The sequence below is a fragment of the Stenella coeruleoalba genome (assembly GCF_951394435.1).
Source record: "Stenella coeruleoalba genome assembly, contig: scaffold_40, whole genome shotgun sequence".
Classification (NCBI taxonomy): domain Eukaryota; kingdom Metazoa; phylum Chordata; class Mammalia; order Artiodactyla; family Delphinidae; genus Stenella; species Stenella coeruleoalba.
Window position 1 is genome coordinate 1,899,179 of NW_027646100.1, and position 23,264 is coordinate 1,922,442.

General features: G+C 44.0%; 1 long non-coding RNA gene across 9 annotated transcripts in view; it reads left to right on the forward strand.

Moving 5' to 3' along the window:
- The window catches only part of LOC307181340, a 1,758,975-nt gene that overhangs the window by 1,236,338 nt on the left and 499,373 nt on the right, over positions 1–23,264 (forward strand). Inside the window, exon 12 of one of the 9 annotated variants that reach the window (XR_013826454.1) lies at positions 18,632–18,717. The exons of 7 other annotated variants lie outside the window; for them this stretch is intronic. This is a non-coding gene — a long non-coding RNA (uncharacterized lncRNA). The remainder of the gene's footprint in view (positions 1–18,631; positions 18,718–23,264) is intronic. One more of the 9 variants, XR_013826458.1, reaches the window with a different exon arrangement.

The following is a 23,264-nucleotide window of genomic DNA, read 5'->3' on the forward strand; positions in this document are numbered from 1 at the left end:
TTACATCCCGCCCATCAGCATAACAAGGCTCCCAGTTCTCAATGGCCTGTTGCCTTTCTGGATTTTACACTTTTTTCAGATGGCCCTTTTGACCGGGGGGAAGTGAGACTTCATTGTAGTGCAGATTTCCTTTGCAAGCTTGCTTGGTTGGCCAAAAAGGGCGTATGCGTTTTTTCCTGAATATATTCAGGAAAAAACGCATACGCCCTTTTTGGCCAAGTGCATCATTGTGGACGTTCTGCCTCTTTTCCTATGCTTTCAATGCAATTCCAGTCTACCTCCAGAAATCGGTTTCCTGCAATTCTGCCCCGCTTTCAAGTCCTCTTGGCAGCCTTACTTCAGTCTATTTTTGGACGATAGCTGTCATTTATAACTCTGCAGGTTTGTGAATTACAGTGCCCCTGAGCTCCTTTCTTCAACTCGCTTTCTTGTGACCTGGCCGCAACACCGCAGGATGGCTTCAGGCCCTAATCTGGTTCCGGCACGGCACGCTGAGCCTTTGGTTAATTCCTCTTCCTGGTGGGAAATGAGAGTTAAATTTGCCCGTCCAGACACCTCCAGCTACTCTCTCATTGGTTCTCGCTATTCCTGTTCATCTTCCGCAGAAATTGCAAACTGGGCCAAACAGGAGGTTAAAGGCGCTGACTCTCCAAGTGGGGAGAGTGTTAGTAAAGCGTCTGGAATGTTGCACCCGAGTACCAGGGGAGGAAAACTGAGACATATTTGAACACGTCTCCCGATCACATGGTTGATCATACTCTGGGTTCCACATGCATGTTTTAGCTGAAGGAAGAATACCTAAAACCTGGGTAGTTGAAACCCGTGGAATGGGTACCATGCAATATGACTTCAAAGGGTCTTCATTTGCTCACCGAACCTCTCCAATCCTATCACTGCTGCGTTTATGCCCCTGTACACATGCTTGATTCTCTTTCAGAGACATAGCAATCCATAGGTTTTAAGATACTTACTAGTCAGGTACATTCTTAGGCGTTTAATATGCGGTGTTGAGTCCATTTCGTGGAGCAAGGAGTAGCTCTTGTCTATTCCATATTTGGCTTAAGGAACTTTATCTGTGCTCATTTCAATCTCTGGTTTTATGCAGCACCCCAACTCACCTTTCCCCTTAAGCAAGCATAAGTTGGTTTTCTAAATTTGAGAACCTGTTCTGTTTTGGAATTCAGTTCCTGTGTAGCCAAGTTTACATTCCGTGTATTAGTGATATCTTATGATGTTTCTTTTTCTGTGTGACTTATTTCAGTTAGAATCATCGTACCTGAATCTACTCATTATGCTGCTACGGGCCTGATGACATAGATTTCATTGCTGAGTGATACTGCATTGTACGTAAGTACCACAATTTCTTTATCCATTTTTCACTTTCTGCGATGTTGAACTTGTACTGTAAATGAGGTTCTTGTAAAGAGAGCCGTTCCAAATTTTGGGGTGGCGGTGTCTTTTTGATTTTAATTTCCCTAAGCTATAGGACCATAAGTGGAAGTGCCCTAGGTTCTGTTGCTTTGCTTTTTAGATGTTTCAGGAAACACCATACACTTCTCCCGAGTGGTTGTTGGCAATTTACATCCCGCCCATCAGCATAACAAGGCTGCCAGTTCTCCATGGCCTGTCCTGCCTTTCTGGATTTTACACTTTTTTCAGATGGCCCTTTTGACCGGGGGGAAGTGAGACTTCATTGTAGTGCAGATTTCCTTTGCAAGCTTGCTTGGTTGGCCAAAAAGGGCGTATGCGTTTTTTCCTGAATATATTCAGGAAAAAACGCATACACCCTTTTTGGCCAAGTGCATCATTGTGGACGTTCTGCCTCTTTTCCTATGCTTTCAATGCAATTCCAGTCTACCTCCTGAAATCGGTTTCCTGCAATTCTGCCCCGCTTTCAAGTCCTCTTGGCAGCCTTACTTCAGTCTATTTTTGGACGATAGCTGTCATTTATAACTCTGCAGGTTTGTGAATTACAGTGTCCCTGAGCTCCTTTCTTCAACTCGCTTTCTTGTGACCTGGCCGCAACACTGCAGGATGGCTTCAGGCCCTAATCTGGTTCCGGCACGGCATGCTGAGCCTTTGGTTATTTCCTCTTCCTGGTGGGAAATGAGAGTTAAATTTGCCCGTCCAGACACCTCCAGCTAGTCTCTCATTGGTTCTCGCTATTCCTGTTCATCTTCCGCAGAAATTGCAAACTGGGCCAAACAGGAGGTTAAAGGCGCTGACTCTCCAAGTGGGGAGAGTGTTAGTAAAGCGTCTGGAATGTTGCACCCGAGTACCAGGGGAGGAAAACTGAGACATATTTGAACACGTCTCCCATTCACATGATTGATCATACTTGGGTTCCACATGCATGTTTTAGCTGAAGGAAGAATACCTTAAACCTGGAGAGTTGAGACCCGTGGAATGGGTACCATGCAATATGACTTCAAAGGGTCTTCATTTGCCCACCGAACCTCTCCAATCCTATCACTGCTGCATTTATGCCCCTGTACACATGCTTGATTCTCTTTTGGAGACATAGCAACCCATAGGTTTTACGATACTTACTAGTCAGGTACATTCTTAGGCGTTTAATATGCGGTGTTGAGTCCATTTCGTTGAGCAAGGAGTAGCTCTTGTCTATTCCATATTTGACTTAAGGAACTTTATCTGTGCTCATTTCAATCTCTGGTTTTATGCAGCACCCCAACTCACCTTTACCCTTAAGCAAGCATAAGTTGGTTTTCTAAATTTGAGACCCTGTTCTGTTCTGTAATTCAGTTCCTGTGTAGCCAAGTTTACATTCCGTGTATTACTGATATCTTATGATGTTTCTTTTTCTGTGTGACTTATTTCAGTTAGAATCATCATACCTGAATCCACTCATTGTGATGCTAAGGGCCTGATGACATAGATTTCATTGCTGAGTGATATTGCTTTGTAAGTAAATACCACAACTTCTTTATCCATTTTTCACTTTCTGCGATGTTGAACTTGTACTGTAAACGAGGTTCTTGTAAACAGAGGCGTCCCAAACTTTGGGGTGGCTGTGTCTTTTTGATTTTAATTTCCCTAAGCTATAGGACCATAAGTGGCAGTGCCCTAGGCTCTGTTGCTTTGTTTTTTAGATGTTTCAGGAAACACCATACACTTCTCCCTAGTGTCTGTTGGCAATTTACATCCCTCCCATCAGCATAACAAGGCTCCCAGTTCTAAATGGCCTGTTGCCTTTCTGGATTTTACACTTTTTTCAGATGGCCCTTTTGACCGGGGGGAAGTGAGACTTCATTGTAGTGCAGATTTCCTTTGCAAGCTTGCTTGGTTGGCCAAAAAGGGCGTATGCGTTTTTTCCTGAATATATTCAGGAAAAAACGCATACGCCCTTTTTGGCCAAGTGCATCATTGTGGATGTTCTGCCTCTTTTCCTATGCTTTCAATGCAATTCCAGTCTACCTCCTGAAATCGGTTTCCTGCAATTCTGCCCCGCTTTCAAGTCCTCTTGGCAGCCTTACTTCAGTCTATTTTTGGACGATAGCTGTCATTTATAACTCTGCAGGTTTGTGAGTTACAGTGCCCCTGAGCTCCTTTCTTCAACTCACATTCTTGTGACCTGCCCGCAACACCACAGGATGGCTTCAGGCCCTAATCTGGTTCCGGCCCGGCATGCTGAGCCTTTGGTTAATTCCTCTTCCTGGTGGGAAATGAGAGTTAAATTTGCCCGTCCAGACACCTCCAGCTAGCCTCTCATTGGTTCTCGCTATTCCTGTTCATCTTCCGCAGAAATTGCAAACTGGGCCAAACAGGAGGTTAAAGAGACTGACTCTCCAAGTCGGGAGAGTGTTAGTAAAGCGTCTGGAATGTTGCACCCGAGTACCAGGGGAGGAAAACTGAGACATATTTGAACACGTCTCCCGTTCACATGGTTGATCATACTCTAGGTTCCACATGCATGTTTTAGCTGAAGGAAGAATACCTTAAACCTGGAGAGTTGAGACCCGTGTAATGGGTACCATGCAATATGACTTCAAAGGGTCTTCATTTGCTCACCGAACCTCTCCAATCCTATCACTGCTGCGTTTATGCCCCTGTACACATGCTTGATTCTCTTTTGGAGACATAGCAATCCATAGGTGTTAAGATACTTACTAGTCAGGTACATTCTTAGGCGTTTAATATGGGGTTTTGAGTCCATTTCGTTGAGCAAGGAGTAGCTCTTGTCTATTCCATATTTGGCTTAAGGAACTTTATCTGTGCTCATTTCAATCTCTGGTTTTATGCAGCACCCCAACTCACCTTTCCCTTTAAGCAAGCATAAGTTGGTTTTCTAAATTTGAGACCCTGTTCTGTTTTGGAATGCAGATCCTGTGTAGCCAAGTTTACATTCCGTGTATTAGTGATATCTTATGATGTTTCTTTTTCTGTGTGACTTATTTCAGTTAGAATCATCGTACCTGAATCCACTCATTATGCTGCTACGGGCCTGATGACATAGATTTCATTGCTGAGTGATACTGCATTGTACGTAAGTACCACAAGTTCTTTATCCATTTTTCACATTCTGTGATATTGAACTTGTACGGTAAACGGGGTTCTTGTAAACGGAGGCGTCCCAAACTTTGGGGTGGCTGTGTCTTTTTGATTTTAATTTCCCTAAGCTATAGGACCATAAGTGGAAGTGCCCTAGGCTCTGTTGCTTTGTTTTTTAGATGTTTCACGAAACACCATACACTTCTCCCGAGTGTCTGTTGGCAATTTACATCCCGCCCATCAGCATAACAAGGCTCCCAGTTCTCCATGGCCTGTCCTGCCTTTCTGGATTTTACACTTTTTTCAGATGGCCCTTTTGACCGGGGGGAAGTGAGACTTCATTGTAGTGCAGATTTCCTTTGCAAGCTTGCTTGGTTGGCCAAAAAGGGCGTATGCGTTTTTTCCTGAATATATTCAGGAAAAAACGCATACGCCCTTTTTGGCCAAGTGCATCATTGTGGACGTTCTGCCTCTTTTCCTATGCTTTCAATGCAATTCCAGTCTACCTCCTGATATCGGTTTCCTGCAATTCTGCCCCGCTTTCAAGTCCTCTTGGCAGCCTTACTTCAGTCTATTTTTGGACGATAGCTGTCATTTATAAGTCTGCAGGTTTGTGAATTACAGTGCCCCTGAGCTCCTTTCTTCAACTCGCTTTCTTGTGAGCTGGCCGCAACACCGCAGGATGGCTTCAGGCCCTAATCTGGTTCCGGCACGGCACACTGAGCCTTTGGTTAATTCCTCTTCCTGGTGGGAAATGAGAGTTAAATTTGACCGTCCAGACACCTCCAGCTAGTCTCTCATTGGTTCTCGCTATTCCTGTTCATCTTCCGCAGAAATTGCAAACTGGGCCAAACAGGAGGTTAAAGGTGCTGACTCTCCAAGTGGGGAGAGTGTTAGTAAAGCGTCTGGAATGTTGCACCCGAGTACCAGGGTACGAAAACTGAGACATATTTGAACACGTCTCCCGATCACATGGTTGATCATACTCTGGGTTCCACATGCATGTTTTAGCTGAAGGAAGAATACCTAAAACCTGGGTAGTTGAATCCCGTGGAATGGGTACCATGCAATATGACTTCAAAGGGTCTTCATTTGCTCACCGAACCTCTCCAATCCTATCACTGCTGCGTTTATGCCCCTGTACACATGCATGATTCTCTTTCGGAGACATAGCAATCCATAGGTTTTAAGATACTTACTAGTCAGGTACATTCTTAGGCGTTTAATATGCGGTGTTGAGTCCATTTCGTTGAGCAAGGAGTAGCCCTTGTCTATTCCATATTTGGCTTAGGGAACTTTATCTGTGCTCATTTCAATCTCTGGTTTTATGCAGCACCCCAACTCACCTTTACCCTTAAGCAAGCATAAGTTTGTTTTCTAAATTTGAGACCCTGTTCTGTTCTGTAATTCAGTTCCTGTGTAGCCAAGTTTACATTCCGTGTATTACTGATATCTTATGATGTTTCTTTTTCTGTGTGACTTATTTCAGTTAGAATCATCATACCTGAATCCACTCATTGTGCTGCTAAATGCCTGATGACACAGATTTCATTGCTTGGTGATATTGCTTTGTAAGTAAATACCACAACTTCTTTATCCATTTTTCACTTTCTGCGATGTTGAACTTGTACTGTAAACGAGGTTCTTGTAAACAGAGCCGTTCCAAACTTTGGGGTGGCTGTGTCTTTTTGATTTTAATTTCCCTAAGCTATAGGACCATAAGTGGAAGTGCCCTAGGCTCTGTTGCTTTGTTTTTTAGATGTTTCAGGAAACACCATACACTTCTCCCGAGTGTCTGTTGGCAATTTACATCCCGCCCATCAGCATAACAAGGCTCCCAGTTCTCAATGGCCTGTTGACTTTCTGGATTTTACACTTTTTTCAGATGGCCCTTTTGACCGGGGGGAAGTGAGACTTCATTGTAGTGCAGATTTCCTTTGCAAGCTTGCTTGGTTGGCCAAAAAGGGCATATGCGTTTTTTCCTGAATATATTCAGGAAAAAACGCATACGCCCTTTTTGGCCAAGTGCATCATTGTGGACGTTCTGCCTCTTTTCCTATGCTTTCAATGCAATTCCAGTCTACCTCCTGAAATCGGTTTCCTGCAATTCTGCCCCGCTTTCAAGTCCTCTTGGCAGCCTTACTTCAGTCTATTTTTGGACGATAGCTGTCATTTATAACTCTGCAGGTTTGTGAATTACAGTGCCCCTGAGCTCCTTTCTTCAACTCGCTTTCTTGTGAGCTGGCCGCAACACCGCAGGATGGCTTCAGGCCCTAATCTTGTTCCGGCCCGGCATGCTGAGCCTTTGGTTAATTCCTCTTCCTGGTGCGAAATGAGAGTTAAATTTGCCCGTCCAGACACCTCCAGCTAGTCTCTCATTGGTTCTCGCTATTCCTGTTCATCTTCCGCAGAAATTGCAAACTGGGCCAAACAGGAGGTTAAAGGTGCTTACTCTCCAAGTCGGGAGAGTGTTAGTAAAGCGTCTGGAATGTTGCACCCGAGTACCAGGGGAGGAAAACTGAGACATATTTGAACACGTCTCCCGTTCACATGGTTGATCATACTCTGGGTTCCACATGCATGTTTTAGCTGAAGGAAGAATACCTTAAACCTGGAGAGTTGAGACCCGTGTAATGGGTACCATGCAATATGACTTCAAAGGGTCTTCATTTGCTCACCGAACCTCTCCAATCCTATCACTGCTGCGTTTATGCCCCTGTACACACGCTTGATTCTCTTTTGGAGACATAGCAATCCATAGGTTTTAAGATACTTACTAGTCAGGTACATTCTTAGGCGTTTAATATGGGGTTTTGAGTCCATTTCGTTGAGCAAGGAGTAGCTCTTGTCTATTCCATATTTGGCTTAAGGAACTTTATCTGTGCTCATTTCAATCTCTGGTTTTATGCAGCACCCCAACTCACCTTTCCCCTTAAGCAAGCATAAGTTGGTTTTCTAAATTTGAGACCCTGTTCTGTTCTGTATTTCAGTTCCTGTGTAGCCAAGTTTACATTCCGTGTATTACTGATATCTTATGATGTTTCTTTTTCTGTGTGACTTATTTCAGTTAGAATCATCATACCTGAATCCACTCATTGTGCTGCTAAGGGCCTGATGACACAGATTTCATTGCTGAGTGATATTGCTTTGTAAGTAAATACCACAACTTCTTTATCCATTTTTCACTTTCTGCGATGTTGAACTTGTACTGTAAATGAGGTTCTTGTAAACGGAGCCGTTCCAAACTTTGGGGTGGCTGTGTCTTTTTGATTTTAATTTCCCTAAGCTATAGGACCATAAGTGGAAGTGCCCTAGGTTCTGTTGCTTTGTTTTTTAGATGTTTCAGGAAACACCATACACTTCTCCCGAGTGGTTGTTGGCAATTTACATCCCGCCCATCAGCATAACAAGGCTCCCAGTTCTCCATGGCCTGTCCTGCCTTTCTGGATTTTACACTTTTTTCAGATGGCCCTTTTGACCGGGGGGAAGTGAGACTTCATTGTAGTGCAGATTTCCTTTGCAAGCTTGCTTGGTTGGCCAAAAAGGGCGTATGCGTTTTTTCCTGAATATATTCAGGAAAAAACGCATACGCCCTTTTTGGCCAAGTGCATCATTGTGGACGTTCTGCCTCTTTTCCTATGCTTTCAATGCAATTCCAGTCTACCTCCTGAAATCGGTTTCCTGCAATTCTGCCCCGCTTTCAAGTCCTCTTGGCAGCCTTACTTCAGTCTATTTTTGGACGATAGCTGTCATTTATAACTCTGCAGGTTTGTGAATTACAGTGCCCCTGAGCTCCTTTCTTCAACTCGCTTTCTTGTGAGCTGGCCGCAATACCGCAGGATGGCTTCAGGCCCTAATCTGGTTCCGGTACGGCACGCTGAGCCTTTGGTTATTTCCTCTTCCTGGTGGCAAATGAGAGTTAAATTTTCCCGTCCAGACACTTCCAGCTAGTCTCTCATTGGTTCTCGCTATTCCTGTTCATCTTCCGCAGAAATTGCAAACTGGGCCAAACAGGAGGTTAAAGGCGCTGACTCTCCAAGTGGGGAGAGTGTTAGTAAAGCGTCTGGAATGTTGCACCCGAGTACCAGGGGAGGAAAACTGAGACATATTTGAACACGTCTCCCGTTCACATGGTTGATCATACTTGGGTTCCACATGCATGTTTTAGCTGAAGGAAGAATACCTTAAACCTGGAGAGTTGAGACCCGTGTAATGGGTACCATGCAATATGACTTCAAAGGGTCTTCATTTGCTCACCGAACCTCTCCAATCCTATCACTGCTGCGTTTATGCCCCTGTACACATGCTTGATTCTCTTTCAGAGACATAGCAATCCATAGGTTTTACGATACTTACTAGTCAGGTACATTCTTAGGCGTTTAATATGCGGTGTTGAGTCCATTTCGTTGAGCAAGGAGTAGCTCTTGTCTATTCCATATTTGGCCTAAGTAAGTTTATCTGTGCTCATTTCAATCTCTGGTTTTATGCAGCACCCCAACTCACCTTTACCCTTAAGCAAGCATAAGTTGGTTTTCTAAATTTGAGACCCTGTTCTGTTCTGTAATTCAGTTCCTGTGTAGCCAAGTTTACATTCCGTGTATTACTGATATCTTATGATGTTTCTTTTTCTGTGTGACTTATTTCAGTTAGAATCATCATACCTGAATCCACTCATTGTGCTGCTAAGGGCCTGATGACATAGATTTCATTGCTGAGTGATATTGCTTTGTAAGTGAATTCCACAACTTCTTTATCCATTTCTCACTTTCTGCGATGTTGAACTTGTACTGTAAACGAGGTTCTTGTAAACAGAGCCGTTCCAAACTTTGGGGTGGCTGTGTCTTTTTGATTTTAATTTCCCTAAGCTATAGGACCATAAGTGGAAGTGCCCTAGGCTCTGTTGCTTTGTTTTTTAGATGTTTCAGGAAACACCATACACTTCTCCCAAGTGTCTGTTGGCAATTTACATCCCGCCCATCAGCATAACAAGGCTCCCAGTTCTCAATGGCCTGTTGCCTTTCTGGATTTTACACTTTTTTCAGATGGCCCTTTTGACCGGGGGGAAGTGAGACTTCATTGTAGTGCAGATTTCCTTTGCAAGCTTGCTTGGTTGGCCAAAAAGGGCGTATGCGTTTTTTCCTGAATATATTCAGGAAAAAACGCATACGCCCTTTTTGGCCAAGTGCATCATTGTGGACGTTCTGCCTCTTTTCCTATGCTTTCCATGCAATTCCAGTCTACCTCCAGAAATCGGTTTCCTGCAATTCTGCCCCGCTTTCAAGTCCTCTTGGCAGCCTTACTTCAGTCTATTTTTGGACGATAGCTGTCATTTATAACTCTGCAGGTTTGTGAATTACAGTGCCCCTGAGCTCCTTTCTTCAACTCGCTTTCTTGTGACCTGGCCGCAACACCGCAGGATGGCTTCAGGCCCTAATCTGGTTCCGGCACGGCACGCTGAGCCTTTGGTTAATTCCTCTTCCTGGTGGGAAATGAGAGTTAAATTTGCCCGTCCAGACACCTCCAGCTACTCTCTCATTGGTTCTCGCTATTCCTGTTCATCTTCCGCAGAAATTGCAAACTGGGCCAAACAGGAGGTTAAAGGCGCTGACTCTCCAAGTGGGGAGAGTGTTAGTAAAGCGTCTGGAATGTTGCACCCGAGTACCAGGGGAGGAAAACTGAGACATATTTGAACACGTCTCCCGATCACATGGTTGATCATACTCTGGGTTCCACATGCATGTTTTAGCTGAAGGAAGAATACCTAAAACCTGGGTAGTTGAAACCCGTGGAATGGGTACCATGCAATATGACTTCAAAGGGTCTTCATTTGCTCACCGAACCTCTCCAATCCTATCACTGCTGCGTTTATGCCCCTGTACACATGCTTGATTCTCTTTCAGAGACATAGCAATCCATAGGTTTTAAGATACTTACTAGTCAGGTACATTCTTAGGCGTTTAATATGCGGTGTGGAGTCCATTTCGTGGAGCAAGGAGTAGCTCTTGTCTATTCCATATTTGGCTTAAGGAACTTTATCTGTGCTCATTTCAATCTCTGGTTTTATGCAGCACCCCAACTCACCTTTCCCCTTAAGCAAGCATAAGTTGGTTTTCTAAATTTGAGAACCTGTTCTGTTTTGGAATTCAGTTCCTGTGTAGCCAAGTTTACATTCCGTGTATTAGTGATATCTTATGATGTTTCTTTTTCTGTGTGACTTATTTCAGTTAGAATCATCGTACCTGAATCTACTCATTATGCTGCTACGGGCCTGATGACATAGATTTCATTGCTGAGTGATACTGCATTGTACGTAAGTACCACAATTTCTTTATCCATTTTTCACTTTCTGCGATGTTGAACTTGTACTGTAAATGAGGTTCTTGTAAAGAGAGCCGTTCCAAATTTTGGGGTGGCGGTGTCTTTTTGATTTTAATTTCCCTAAGCTATAGGACCATAAGTGGAAGTGCCCTAGGTTCTGTTGCTTTGTTTTTTAGATGTTTCAGGAAACACCATACACTTCTCCCGAGTGGTTGTTGGCAATTTACATCCCGCCCATCAGCACAACAAGGCTGCCAGTTCTCCATGGCCTGACCTGCCTTTCTGGATTTTACACTTTTTTCAGATGGCCCTTTTGACCGGGGGGAAGTGAGACTTCATTGTAGTGCAGATTTCCTTTGCAAGCTTGCTTGGTTGGCCAAAAAGGGCGTATGCGTTTTTTCCTGAATATATTCAGGAAAAAACGCATACACCCTTTTTGGCCAAGTGCATCATTGTGGACGTTCTGCCTCTTTTCCTATGCTTTCAATGCAATTCCAGTCTACCTCCTGAAATCGGTTTCCTGCAATTCTGCCCCGCTTTCAAGTCCTCTTGGCAGCCTTACTTCAGTCTATTTTTGGACGATAGCTGTCATTTATAACTCTGCAGGTTTGTGAATTACAGTGTCCCTGAGCTCCTTTCTTCAACTCGCTTTCTTGTGACCTGGCCGCAACACTGCAGGATGGCTTCAGGCCCTAATCTGGTTCCGGCACGGCATGCTGAGCCTTTGGTTATTTCCTCTTCCTGGTGGGAAATGAGAGTTAAATTTGCCCGTCCAGACACCTCCAGCTAGTCTCTCATTGGTTCTCGCTATTCCTGTTCATCTTCCGCAGAAATTGCAAACTGGGCCAAACAGGAGGTTAAAGGCGCTGACTCTCCAAGTGGGGAGAGTGTTAGTAAAGCGTCTGGAATGTTGCACCCGAGTACCAGGGGAGGAAAACTGAGACATATTTGAACACGTCTCCCATTCACATGATTGATCATACTTGGGTTCCACATGCATGTTTTAGCTGAAGGAAGAATACCTTAAACCTGGAGAGTTGAGACCCGTGGAATGGGTACCATGCAATATGACTTCAAAGGGTCTTCATTTGCCCACCGAACCTCTCCAATCCTATCACTGCTGCATTTATGCCCCTGTACACATGCTTGATTCTCTTTTGGAGACATAGCAACCCATAGGTTTTACGATACTTACTAGTCAGGTACATTCTTAGGCGTTTAATATGCGGTGTTGAGTCCATTTCGTTAAGCAAGGAGTAGCTCTTGTCTATTCCATATTTGACTTAAGGAACTTTATCTGTGCTCATTTCAATCTCTGGTTTTATGCAGCACCCCAACTCACCTTTACCCTTAAGCAAGCATAAGTTGGTTTTCTAAATTTGAGACCCTGTTCTGTTCTGTAATTCAGTTCCTGTGTAGCCAAGTTTACATTCCGTGTATTACTGATATCTTATGATGTTTCTTTTTCTGTGTGACTTATTTCAGTTAGAATCATCATACCTGAATCCACTCATTGTGATGCTAAGGGCCTGATGACATAGATTTCATTGCTGAGTGATATTGCTTTGTAAGTAAATACCACAACTTCTTTATCCATTTTTCACTTTCTGCGATGTTGAACTTGTACTGTAAACGAGGTTCTTGTAAACAGAGGCGTCCCAAACTTTGGGGTGGCTGTGTCTTTTTGATTTTAATTTCCCTAAGCTATAGGACCATAAGTGGCAGTGCCCTAGGCTCTGTTGCTTTGTTTTTTAGATGTTTCAGGAAACACCATACACTTCTCCGGAGTGTCTGTTGGCAATTTACATCCCGCCCATCAGCATAACAAGGCTCCCAGTTCTCCATGGCCTGACCTGCCTTTCTGGATTTTACACTTTTTTCAGATGGCCCTTTTGACCGGGGGGAAGTGAGACTTCATTGTAGTGCAGATTTCCTTTGCAAGCTTGCTTGGTTGGCCAAAAAGGGCGTATGCGTTTTTTCCTGAATATATTCAGGAAAAAACGCATACGCCCTTTTTGGCCAAGTGCATCATTGTGGACGTTCTGCCTCTTTTCCTATGCTTTCAATGCAATTCCAGTCTACCTCCTGAAATCGGTTTCCTGCAATTCTGCCCCGCTTTCAAGTCCTCTTGGCAGCCTTACTTCAGTCTATTTTTGGACGATAGCTGTCATTTATAACTCTGCAGGTTTGTGAATTACAGTGCCCCTGAGCTCCTTTCTTCAGCTCGCTTTCTTGTGAGCTGGCCGCAAAACCGCAGGATGGCTTCAGGCCCTAATCTGGTTCCGGCCCGGCATGCTGAGCCCTTGGTTAATTCCTCTTCCTGGTGGGAAATGAGAGTTAAATTTGCCCGTCCAGACACCTCCAGCTAGCCTCTCATTGCTTCTCGCTATTCCTGTTCATCTTCCGCAGAAATTGCAAACTGGGCCAAACAGGAGGTTAAAGGGACTGACTCTCCAAGTGGGGAGAGTGTTAGTAAAGCGTCTGGAATGTTGCACCCGAGTACCAGGGGAGGAAAATTGAGACATATTTGAACACGTCTCCCGATCACATGGTTGATCATACTCTAGGTTCCACATGCATGTTTTAGCTGAAGGAAGAATACCTTAAACCTGGGTAGTTGAAACCCGTGGAATGGGTACCATGCAATATGACTTCAAAGGGTCTTCATTTGCTCACCGAACTTCTCCAATCCTATCACTGCTGCGTTTATGCCCCTGTGCACATGCTTGATTCTCTTTCGGAGACATAGCAATCCATAGGTTTTAAGATACTTACAAGTCAGGTACATTCTTAGGTGTTTAATATGCGGTGTTGAGTCCATTTCGTTGAGCAAGGAGTAGCTCTTGTCTATTCCATATTTGGCTTAAGGAACTTTATCTGTGCTCATTTCAATCTCTGGTTTTATGCAGCACCCCAACTCACCTTTACCCTTAAGCAAGCATAAGTTGGTTTTCTAAATTTGAGACCCTGTTCTGTTCTGTAATTCAGTTCCTGTGTAGCCAAGTTTACATTCCGTGTATTACTGATATCTTATGATGTTTCTTTTTCTGTGTGACTTATTTCAGTTAGAATCATCATACCTGAATCCACTCATTGTGCTGCTAAGGGCCTGATGACATAGATTTCTTTGCTGAGTGATATTGCTTTGTAAGTGAATACCACAACTTCTTTATCCATTTTTCACTTTCTGCGATGTTGAACTTGTACTGTAAACGAGGTTCTTGTAAACAGAGCCGTTCCAAACTTTGGGGTGGCTGTGTCTTTTTGATTTTAATTTCCCTAAGCTATAGGACCATAAGTGGAAGTGCCCTAGGTTCTGTTGCTTTGTTTTTTAGATGTTTCAGGAAACACCATACACTTCTCCCGAGTGGTTGTTGGCAATTTACATCCCGCCCATCAGCATAACAAGGCTCCCAGTTCTCCATGGCCTGTCCTGCCTCTCTGGATTTTACACTTTTTTCAGATGGCCCTTTTGACCGGGGGGAAGTGAGACTTCATTGTAGTGCAGATTTCCTTTGCAAGCTTGCTTGGTTGGCCAAAAAGGGCGTATGCGTTTTTTCCTGAATATATTCAGGAAAAAACGCATACGCCCTTTTTGGCCAAGTGCATCATTGTGGACGTTCTGCCTCTTTTCCTATGCTTTCAATGCAATTCCAGTCTACCTCCTGAAATCGGTTTCCTGCAATTCTGCCCCGCTTTCAAGTCCTCTTGGCAGCCTTACTTCAGTCTATTTTTGGACGATAGCTGTCATTTATAACTCTGCAGGTTTGTGAATTACAGTGCCCCTGAGCTCCTTTCTTCAACTTGCTTTCTTGTGACCTGGCCGCAACACCGCAGGATGGCTTCAGGCCCTAATCTGGTTCCGGCACGGCACACTGAGCCTTTGGTTATTTCCTCTTCCTGGTGGGAAATGAGAGTTAAATTTGCCCGTCCAGACACCTCCAGCTAGTCTCTCATTGGTTCTCGCTATTCCTGTTCATCTTCCGCAGAAATTGCAAACTGGGCCAAACAGGAGGTTAAAGGGACTGACTCTCCAAGTGGGTAGATTGTTAGTAAAGCGTCTGGAATGTTGCACCCGAGTACCAGGGGAGGAAAACTGAGACATATTTGAACACGTCTCCTGATCACATGGTTGATCATACTCTAGGTTCCACATGCATGTTTTAGCTGAAGGAAGAATACCTTAAACCAGGGTAGTTGAAACCCGTGGAATGGGTACCATGCAATATGACTTCAAAGGGTCTTCATTTGCTCACCGAACCTCTGCAATCCTATCACTGCTGCGTTTATGCCCCTGTACACATGCTTGATTCTCTTTCGGAGACATAGCAATCCATAGGTTTTAAGATACTTACTAGTCAGGTACATTCTTAGGTGTTTAATATGCGGTGTTGAGTCCATTTCATTGAGCAAGGAGTAGCTCTTGTCTATTCCATATTTGACTTAAGGAACTTTATCTGTGCTCATTTCAATCTCTGGTTTTATGCAGCACCCCAACTCACCTTTACCCTTAAGCAAGCATAAGTTGGTGTTCTAAATTTGAGACCCTGTTCTGTTCTGTAATTCAGTTCCTGTGTAGCCAAGTTTACATTCCGTGTATTACTGATATCTTATGATGTTTCTTTTTCTGTGTGACTTATTTCAGTTAGAATCATCATACCTGAATCCACTCATTGTGCTGCTAAGGGCCTGATGACATAGATTTCATTGCTGAGTGATATTGCTTTGTAAGTAAATACCACAACTTCTTTATCCATTTTTCACTTTCTGCGATGTTGAACTTGTACTGTAAACGAGGTTCTTGTAAACAGAGCTGTTCCAAACTTTGGGGTGGCTGTGTCTTTTTGATTTTAATTTCCCTAAGCTATAGGACCATAAGTGGAAGTGCCCTAGGCTCTGTTGCTTTGTTTTTTAGATGTTTCAGGAAACACCATACACTTCTCCCGAGTGGTTGTTGGCAATTTACATCCCGCCCATCAGCATAACAAGGCTCCCAGTTCTCCATGGCCTGTCCTGCCTTTCTGGATTTTACACTTTTTTCAGATGGCCCTTTTGACCGGGGGGAAGTGAGACTTCATTGTAGTGCAGATTTCCTTTGCAAGCTTGCTTGGTTGGCCAAAAAGGGCGTATGCGTTTTTTCCTGAATATATTCAGGAAAAAACGCATACGCCCTTTTTGGCCAAGTGCATCATTGTGGACGTTCTGCCTCTTTTCCTATGCTTTCAATGCAATTCCAGTCTACCTCCTGAAATCGGTTTCCTGCAATTCTGCCCCGCTTTCAAGTCCTCTTGGCAGCCTTACTTCAGTCTATTTTTGGACGATAGCTGTCATTTATAACTCTGCAGGTTTGTGAATTACAGTGCCCCTGGGCTCCTTTCTTCTACTTGCTTTCTTTTGAGCTGGCCGCAACACCGCAGGATGGCTTCTGGCCCTAATCTGGTTCCGGTACGGCACGCTGAGCCTTTGGTTATTTCCTCTTCCTGGTGGGAAATGAGAGTTAAATTTGCCCGTCCAGACACCTCCAGCTAGCCTCTCATTGGTTCTCGCTATTCCTGTTCATCTTCCGCAGAAATTGCAAACTGGGCCAAACAGGAGGTTAAAGGCGCTGACTCTCCAAGTGGGGAGAGTGTTAGTAAAGCGTCTGGAATGTTGCACCCGAGTACCAGGGGAGGAAACCAGAGACATATTTGAACACGTCTCCCGTTCACATGGTTGATCATACTCTGGGTTCCACATGCATGTTTTAGCTGAAGGAAGAATACCTTAAACCTGGAGAGTTGAGACCCGTGTAATGGGTACCATGCAATATGACTTCAAAGGGTCTTCATTTGCTCACCGAACCTCTCCAATCCTATCTCTGCTGCGTTTATGCCCCTGTACACACGCTTGATTCTCTTTTGGAGACATAGCAATCCATAGGTTTTAAGATACTTACTAGTCAGGTACATTCTTAGGGGTTTAATATGGGGTTTTGAGTCCATTTCGTTGAGCAAGGAGTAGCTCTTGTCTATTCCATATTTGGCTTAAGGAACTTTATCTGTGCTCATTTCAATCTCTGGTTTTATGCAGCACCCCAACTCACCTTTCCCCTTAAGCAAGCATAAGTTGGTTTTCTAAATTTGAGACCCTGTTCTGTTCTGGAATGCAGTTCCTGTGTAGCCAAGTTTACATTCCGTGTATTAGTGATATCTTATGATGTTTCTTTTTCTGTGTGACTTATTTCAGTTAGAATCATCGTACCTGAATCCACTCATTATGCTGCTACGGGCCTGATGACATAGATTTCATTGCTGAGTGATACTGCATTGTACGTAAGTACCACAAGTTCTTTATCCATTTTTCACTTTCTGCGATGTTGAACTTGTACTGTAAACGAGGTTCTTGTAAACAGAGGCGTCCGAAACTTTGGGGTGGCTGTGTCTTTTTGATTTTAATTTCCCTAAGCTATAGGACCATAAGTGGCAGTGACCTAGGCTCTGTTGCTTTGTTTTTTATTTGTTTCAGGAAACACCATACACTTCTCCGGAGTGTCTGTTGGCAATTTACATCCCGCCCATCAGCATAACAAGGCTCCCAGTTCTCCATGGCCTGTCCTGCCTTTCTGGATTTTACACTTTTTTCAGATGGCCCTTTTGACCGGGGGGAAGTGAGACTTCATTGTAGTGCAGATTTCCTTTGCAAGCTCTGTTGGTTGGCCAAAAAGGGGGTATGCGTTTTTTCCTGAATATATTCAGGAAAAAACGCATACCCCCTTTTTGGCCAAGTGCATCATTGTGGACGTTCTGCCTCTTTTCCTATGCTTTCAATGCAATTCCAGTCTACCTCCTGAAATCGGTTTCCTGCAATTCTGCCCCGCTTTCAAGTCCTCTTGGCAGCCTTACTTCAGTCTATTTTTGGACGATAGCTGTCATTTATAACTCTGCAGGTTTGTGAATTACAGTGCCCCTGAGCTCCTTTCTTCAACTCGCTTTCTTTTGAGCTGGCCGCAACACCGCAGGATGGCTTCAGGCCCTAATCTGGTTCCAGTACGGCACGCTGAGCCTTTGGTTATTTCCTCTTCCTGGTGGGAAATGAGAGTTAAATTTGCCCGTCCAGACACCTCCAGCTAGTCTCTCATTGGTTCTCGCTATTCCTGTTCATCTTCCGCAGAAATTGCAAACTGGGCCAAACAGGAGGTTAAAGGCGCTGACTCTCCAAGTGGGGAGAGTGTTAGTAAAGCGTCTGGAATGTTGCACCCGAGTACCAGGGGAGGAAAACTGAGACATATTTGAACACGTCTCCCGATCACATGGTTGATCATACTTGGGTTCCACATGCATGTTTTAGCTGAAGGAAGAATACCTTAAACCTGGAGAGTTGAGACCCGTGTAATGGGTACCATGCAATATGACTTCAAAGGGTCTTCATTTGCTCACCGAACCTCTCCAATCCTATCACTGCTGCGTTTATGCCCCTGTACACACGCTTGATTCTCTTTTGGAGACATAGCAATCCATAGGTTTTAAGATACTTACTAGTCAGGTACATTCTTAGGCGTTTAATATGGGGTGTTGAGTCCATTTCGTTGAGCAAGGAGTAGCTCTTGTCTATTCCATATTTGGCTTAAGGAACTTTATCTGTGCTCATTTCAATCTCTGGTTTTATGCAGCACCCCAACTCACCTTTACCCTTAAGCAAGCATAAGTTGGTTTTCTAAATTTGAGTCCCTGTTCTGTTCTGTAATTCAGTTCCTGTGTAGCCAAGTTTACATTCCGTGTATTACTGATATCTTATGATGTTTCTTTTTCTGTGTTACTTACTTCAGTTAGAATCATCATACCTGAATCCACTCATAGTGCTGCTAAGGGCCTGATGACACAGATTTCATTGCTGAGTGATATTGCTTTGTAAGTAAATACCACAACTTCTTTATCCATTTTTCACTTTCTGCGATGTTGAACTTGTACTGTAAACGAGGTTCTTGTAAACAGAGCCGTTCCAAACTTTGGGGTGGCTGTGTCTTTTTGATTTTAATTTCCCTAAGCTATAGGACCATAAGTGGAAGTGCCCTAGGTTCTGTTGCTTTGTTTTTTAGATGTTTCAGGAAACACCATACACTTCTCCCGAGTGGTTGTTGGCAATTTACATCCCGCCCATCAGCATAACAAGGCTCCCAGTTCTCCATGGCCTGTCCTGCCTTTCTGGATTTTACACTTTTTTCAGATGGCCCTTTTGACCGGGGGGAAGTGAGACTTCATTGTAGTGCAGATTTCCTTTGCAAGCTTGCTTGGTTGGCCAAAAAGGGCGTATGCGTTTTTTCCTGAATATATTCAGGAAAAAACGCATACGCCCTTTTTGGCCAAGTGCATCATTGTGGACGTTCTGCCTCTTTTCCTATGCTTTCAATGCAATTCCAGTCTACCTCCTGAAATCGGTTTCCTGCAATTCTGCCCCGCTTTCAAGTCCTCTTGGCAGCCTTACTTCAGTCTATTTTTGGACGATAGCTGTCATTTATAACTCTGCAGGTTTGTGAATTACAGTGCCCCTGAGCTCCTTTCTTCAACTCGCTTTCTTGTGACCTGGCTGCAACACCGCAGGATGTCTTCAGGCCCTAATCTGGTTCCGGTACGGCACGCTGAGCCTTTGGTTATTTCCTCTTCCTGGTGGGAAATGAGAGTTAAATTTGCCCGTCCAGACACCTCCAGCTAGCCTCTCATTGGTTCTCGCTATTCCTGTTCATCTTCCGCAGAAATTGCAAACTGGGCCAAACAGGAGGTTAAAGGGACTGACTCTCCAAGTGGGGAGAGTGTTAGTAAAGCGTCTGGAATGTTGCACCCGAGTACCAGGGGAGGAAAACTGAGACATATTTGAACACGTCTCCCATTCACATGGTTAATCATACTTGGGTTCCACATGCATGTTTTAGCTGAAGGAAGAATACCTTAAACCTGGAGAGTTGAGACCCGTGGAATGGGTACCATGCAATATGACTTCAAAGGGTCTTCATTTGCTCACCGAACCTCTCCAATCCTATCACTGCTGCGTTTATGCCCCTGTACACATGCTTGATTCTCTTTTGGAGACATAGCAATCCATAGGTTTTCCGATACTTACTAGTCAGGTACATTCTTAGGCGTTTAATATGCGGTGTTGAGTCCATTTCTTTGAGCAAGGAGTAGCTCTTGTCTATTCCATATTTGACTTAAGGAACTTTATCTGTGCTCATTTCAATCTCTGGTTTTATGCAGCACCCCAACTCACCTTTCCCCTTAAGGAAGCATAAGTTGGTTTTCTAAATTTGAGACCCTGTTCTGTTCTGGAATGCAGTTCCTGTGTAGCCAAGTTTACATTCCGTGTATTAGTGATATCTTATGATGTTTCTTTTTCTGTGTGACTTATTTCAGTTAGAATCATCGTACCTGAATCCACTCATTATGCTGCTACGGGCCTGATGACATAGATTTCATTGCTGAGTTATACTGCATTGTACGTAAGTACCACAAGTTCTTTATCCATTTTTCACTTTCTGCGATGTTGAACTTGTACTGTAAATGAGGTTCTTGTAAACAGAGGCGTCCCAAACTTTGGGGTGGCTGTGTCTTTTTGATTTTAATTTCCCTAAACTATAGGACCATAAGTGGCAGTGCCCTAGGCTCTGTTGCTTTGTTTTTTAGATGTTTCAGGAAACACCATACACTTCTCCCAAGTGTCTGTTGGCAATTTACATCCCGCCCATCAGCATAACAAGGCTCCCAGTTCTCCATGGCCTGTCCTGCCTTTCTGGATTTTACACTTTTTTCAGATGGCCCTTTTGACCGGGGGGAAGTGAGACTTCATTGTAGTGCAGATTTCCTTTGCAAGCTTGCTTGGTTGGCCAAAATGGGCGTATGCGTTTTTTCCTGAATATATTCAGGAAAAAACGCATACGCCCTTTTTGGCCAAGTGCATCATTGTGGACGTTCTGCCTCTTTTCCTATGCTTTCAATGCAATTCCAGTCTACCTCCTGAAATCGGTTTCCTGCAATTCTGCCCCGCATTCAAGTCCTCTTGGCAGCCTTACTTCAGTCTATTTTTGGACGATAGCTGTCATTTATAACTCTGCAGGTTTGTGAATTACAGTGCCCCTGGGCTCCTTTCTTCTACTCGCTTTCTTTTGAGCTGGCCGCAACACCGCAGGATGGCTTCAGGCCCTAATCTGGTTCCGGTACGGCACGCTGAGCCTTTGGTTATTTCCTCTTCCTGGTGGGAAATGAGAGTTAAATTTGCCCGTCCAGACACCTCCAGCTAGCCTCTCATTGGTTCTCTCTATTCCTGTTCATCTTCCGCAGAAATTGCAAACTGGGCCAAACAGGAGGTTAAAGGCGCTGACACTCCAAGTGGGGAGAGTGTTAGTAAAGCGTCTGGAATGTTGCACCCGAGTACCAGGGGAGGAAAACTGAGACATATTTGAACACGTCTCCCGTTCACATGGTTGATCATACTCTGGGTTCCACATGCATGTTTTAGCTGAAGGAAGAATACCTTAAACCTGGAGAGTTGAGACCCGTGTAATGGGTACCATGCAATATGACTTCAAAGGGTCTTCATTTGCTCACCGAACCTCTCCAATCCTATCACTGCTGCGTTTATGCCCCTGTACACACGCTTGATTCTCTTTTGGAGACATAGCAATCCATAGGTTTTAAGATACTTCCTAGTCAGGTACATTCTTAGGCGTTTAATATGGGGTGTTGAGTCCATTTCGTTGAGCAAGGAGTAGCTCTTGTCTATTCCATATTTGGCTTAAGGAACTTTATCTGTGCTCATTTCAATCTCTGGTTTTATGCAGCACCCCAACTCACCTTTCCCCTTAAGCAAGCATAAGTTGCTTTTCTAAATTTGAGACACTGTTCTGTTCTGTAATTCAGTTCCTGTGTAGCCAAGTTTACATTCCGTGTATTAGTGATATCTTATGATGTTTCTTTTTCTGTGTGACTTATTTCAGTTAGAATCATCGTACCTGAATCCACTCATTGTGCTGCTAAGGGCCTGATGACACAGATTTCATTGCTGAGTGATATTGCTTTGTAAGTAAATACCACAACTTCTTTATCCATTTTTCACTTTCTGCGATGTTGAACTTGTACTGTAAACGAGGTTCTTGTAAACAGAGCCGTTCCAAACTTTGGGGTGGCTGTGTCTTTTTGATTTTAATTTCCCTAAGCTATAGGACCATAAGTGGAAGTGCCCTAGGTTCTGTTGCTTTGTTTTTTAGATGTTTCAGGAAACACCATACACTTCTCCCGAGTGGTTGTTGGCAATTTACATCCCGCCCATCAGCATAACAAGGCTCCCAGTTCTCCATGGCCTGTCTTGTCTTTCTGGATTTTACACTTTTTTCAGATGGCCCTTTTGACCGGGGGGAAGTGAGACTTCATTGTAGTGCAGATTTCCTTTGCAAGCTTGCTTGGTTGGCCAAAAAGGGCGTATGCGTTTTTTCCTGAATATATTCAGGAAAAAACGCATACGCCCTTTTTGGCCAAGTGCATCATTGTGGACGTTCTGCCTCTTTTCCTATGCTTTCAATGCAATTCCAGTCTACCTCCTGAAATCGGTTTCCTGCAATTCTGCCCCGCTTTCAAGTCCTCTTGGCAGCCTTACTTCAGTCTATTTTTGGACGATAGCTGTCATTTATAAGTCTGCAGGTTTGTGAATTACAGTGCCCCTGAGCTCCTTTCTTCAACTCTCTTTCTTGTGACCTGGCCGCAACACCGCAGGATGGCTTCAGGCCCTAATCTGGTTCTGGCATGGCACGCTGAGCCTTTGGTTAATTCCTCTTCCTGGTGAGAAATGAGAGTTAAATTTGCCCGTCCAGACACCTCCAGCTAGTCTCTCATTGGTTCTCGCTATTCCTGTTCATCTTCCGCAGAAATTGCAAACTGGGCCAAACAGGGGGTTAAAGGGACTGACTCTCCAAGTCGGGAGAGTGTTAGTAAAGCGTCTGGAATGTTGCACCCGAGTACCAGGGGAGGAAAACTGAGACATATTTGAACACATCTCCCGATCACATGGTTGATCATACTCTAGGTTCCACATGCATGTTTTAGCTGAAGGAAGAATACCTTAAACCTGGAGAGTTGAGACCCGTGTAATGCGTACCATGCAATATGACTTCAAAGGGTCTTCATTTGCTCACCGAACCTCTCCAATCCTATCACTGCTGCGTTTATGCCCCTGTACACATGCTTGATTCTCTTTTGGAGACATAGCAATCCATAGGTTTTCCGATACTTACTAGTCAGGTACATTCTTAGGCGTTTAATATGCGGTGTTGAGTCCATTTCTTTGAGCAAGGAGTAGCTCTTGTCTATTCCATATTTGACTTAAGGAACTTTATCTGTGCTCATTTCAATCTCTGGTTTTATGCAGCACCCCAACTCACCTTTCCCCTTAAGGAAGCATAAGTTGGTTTTCTAAAT